Below are 3,424 nucleotides of genomic sequence, written 5' to 3'. Positions count from 1 at the left end.
TTTTCCTCTGCAAGATTCCCGGACTGGGATGTGTAGGTAGGCCTCATGTCTTGGGTGGCTAACCAAGCATCCTTGGAAAGCAAAGGAAGAAGCTGCTGGAGGGCGAGCATTTTGAATTTTGGTATCACCAGAAAGGTGTTTAGACTGGATAGATAGAGGATTGGGCGCCAGGTGCCCTCTTTTCTGGGTACCAGGAAGAGTCTGGAATAGAAACCTTCACCTATTTGGTCTGCAGGAACATACGGTATTGCCCTCATGGAGAGCAGGGAAAGGACTTGCTTTTTGGCCTCTGCCCACTGGTTTGGAGTAAGATCTGGGAACCCCTTTGGGGTTGGCAGTGTGTGGAAATAAAATTTGTATCCCCAGGACACTATGTTGAGGACCCATCGGTCGTTGGTAATAGAGGGCCAGTTGTTTGCATGGAAGGAGAGTTTTCCTCCTAGGAACACAAACAAGTGGGCAGAGGTAAGGGATGTAGGTGTAAAGTTATTGTGAGTTCTTACCATAAGGAGGTGGCTTAGCACTCCCTGTTTTTGAAGAGAAGGAACTCCATTGCTTAGATCTCTGCATTCCCTGGGACTGCTATCTGGGGGTTGTTTCCCCTGGGTCTGGGCTGGGCTGAGCTGGCCTGGAGGGGCCTGAAAGGACCAGTGCTTGGAGGGGCAATGCCTACTGAACTTCGGAAGCTGGACCTGTAAAAAGTCCAACTGTCTGCATAGATTTAGCTTTTTCTTCCATCTTTTTTTTAAGACCTCTTCTGCCTTGGTGCCAAACAAATCGTCTTTGCATCCGGTCTGGCAAGGTCTGTTCCTTAAGCCAAGCATGCCTTCTAAGGACAGAAACACTGACTGCTGCCCTGCAAGATGCTTCAAGGGCGTCAAAGCCACATTGCAAGGTGTGCTTTGTAACTTGGCTTGCAGAATGCGTAAGCTCTTGTAATTCTTCATTTTCTGCACAAGCAGGAAAGAAAGATATTTTTTGTTTGCGGAGTTCCATGGTATGCTGCTGATATTTCAGCATGTGTAACTGATGGTTTAGTGCTCCAATAGCAAGAGTTGCAGAGGTGCACACTTTTTTACCCAATCTGTCTAAAGCTCGGGAATACCTGTCTGAAGGGGTGGGATTCTTAACTGAGGTTGCTTTAATTCTGGGTCAGCAGTAGGATTTTTGAAAAGGAATTTGTGACAGTCAGTGACTCTGTAGTACCGGTCAGGTTTCCTGGGAGCAGGAGGAAGGGTGTCGGAATCAAACTGGATTCCATTAAATCATCATCCACATCACCAGGACAGGAGGAATGGCTAAAGCTCTGTGCTGTAGTAAATTTAAGAATTCCCAGAGTCTTTTTTGACTGAGGATAGTCCTGACATTCCCATTGGAAATGTTCCCTTAAAGTATGCAGGGTTTCACCAAATGAAAAATCCTCAGGGGGAGAGGCAGAAGGAATTGATTCCTCTACATCAGAATCCTCATAAGCAGAGAGGGGTTGCATGTCTTCATATTCAAAAGCAGAGTCATCAGACTCCTGTTCAGATAAAACTACTGGGGACAAGTCTCTCTTTCTTTTGGAGGAGGTAGCCTGGCTTCCTCTAATAAACACAATAAGGAACTGAATACGTGAAAGAAGTCATTGGTTTGTGTAGAGTATCGGTTGTGCGAAGAACTTCCTTGGAAGCCGGTGCCTGCTCAGCAGCTCCAAACCCATCCAAGCTAGAGACATGTGCAGGATCCTTAGTCGAAGAGTAGTCTCTTGGCATACCGGATTCAAAGGGTCTCAGTAGTGGTCTGCAAATCCACAGAAGCAGGCATCAGGGGCTGCGAAAGCTCCTCACTGAGGACCGGATGACTGACGATTAGCTTAAAGGAAGCGTCGTCAGCAGTTTTGGACCTGTGCGGTCTGTGTCTGTCTTTATCCTTACATTTTTTCGGGAACATTGGTAGTCAGATGACTTACCAAAGCCATATCAGAATTCGAGGACTGAGCGCAAAATTATCTAGCTACAATAAGGGCCTGACGATTTACAGTTCTGGCGTTGAGCAAAGCACAAAAGCAACAGCGAGGGATGTCATGGTCTGGGCCTAAACAGGTGACACAGTAAGAATGGAAGTCTCGGTGTGGTATTTGCTTTCCACAGGCGAGACAATAGTTAACTTTTTCTGACATCGGTTAGAGCAAGAAAAAAGGATCCCCAATGGGGTATTTAGCTTTAGAAGACTTCAATTCGGAAAAGAAAACTCAGGTAGCAGCAGACCGGCACTCATGGGAACTGTTTCTGCTTCAGGCTCCTAGGCAAGAAAGACTGATGTAATGTCGTCGGCTGCCTGATTTTATACCACTGACGACCTGATGTCAGTCCTGGAGCGATAGCAACAGATGCAGAAATACTAAGCCTCTGGTATTCGGGCCAACTGAGGGCTACCCCTGGCAGGATAACCCAAGTATTATGACTGCAACAATGAAACACGAAGAACATCTTCAAATCTACTTAAGCTGCTGGTTTGAAGGGTAGCCTGGTTAGAGCCTGAACCATTAAGGTAATATCCCCAAGAAGGGACTGGAATTTTCATAAGGAGTTTAAACAGAAAAGTTCCCTAAAAGCCTTAGATAGTTTTAGGGACACATTATGATTTCCGTTTTTCTCCCAACATGAAAAATGGATATGGCTGAAAGTTGAACCTTAATGGTTGAGAAACTGACATCCTCCTGAAATAAACCTACTAGAAAATCCAAAACAGAAGGAAGAGATGCTAAAAAAGGTGTAAGCCCTCGGAAGAGTCCCAAATAATACATCTTTTCCACTGCTGTAAACCTTTCTTGCATTAAGTTTGAGATAACATATGGGTAACTGAAGTGGAAAACCTGGCATCTTTGGACATCACTGGAATCGAAGGAACCATGCAGTTTACTTCAGGGCTTTCAAGTCTCAATGGGGCTATCCAGATAACAGAGACAGGTGGTCTGAACAAGGGAATCAGCATCCATGAAGGGTGTTTCAGATGAGGTCAGAGGAAGAAAATACAAACCTGCCATGGCTAAAAGGGGGAAATGGACTACTGTTCCTTGCTTCTGACAGCGTTCTGCAGAAATTTGTTTAGAAAGGGAAAGGCATACAGAAGAACCAGGGGCCAAATGTGGACCAGAGCATCACTCAGTAACTGACCCAGGGGGGGGGGGGGTGTCAGATCAAAGTAACTGCTGCACTTGATGCTCAGGCATGAAGCAAAAAGGTCGCAGCATGGCTGGCCCCAATGACTGAAAATCATAAATGCCACTGTGTGAGGGACTTCTCATGGAGCAAAACAACAGACCTGCTCAACTTGTCCACCAAGACATTGGACCTCTTTGGGATATGCATTGCCACTAGAAAGCATTGAGAAGATTGCCCACTGCCACGCCCTTATGGCTTCCCAGCATAACAGGTATGAA

This window comes from Protopterus annectens, chromosome 13.part0, assembly GCF_019279795.1.
Source record: "Protopterus annectens isolate FY-2018-M chromosome 13.part0, PAN1.0, whole genome shotgun sequence".
Classification (NCBI taxonomy): Eukaryota; Metazoa; Chordata; order Ceratodontiformes; family Protopteridae; genus Protopterus; species Protopterus annectens.
The sequence above is the reverse complement of the archived record's forward strand: the minus strand, read 5'-3'. Positions refer to the sequence as shown.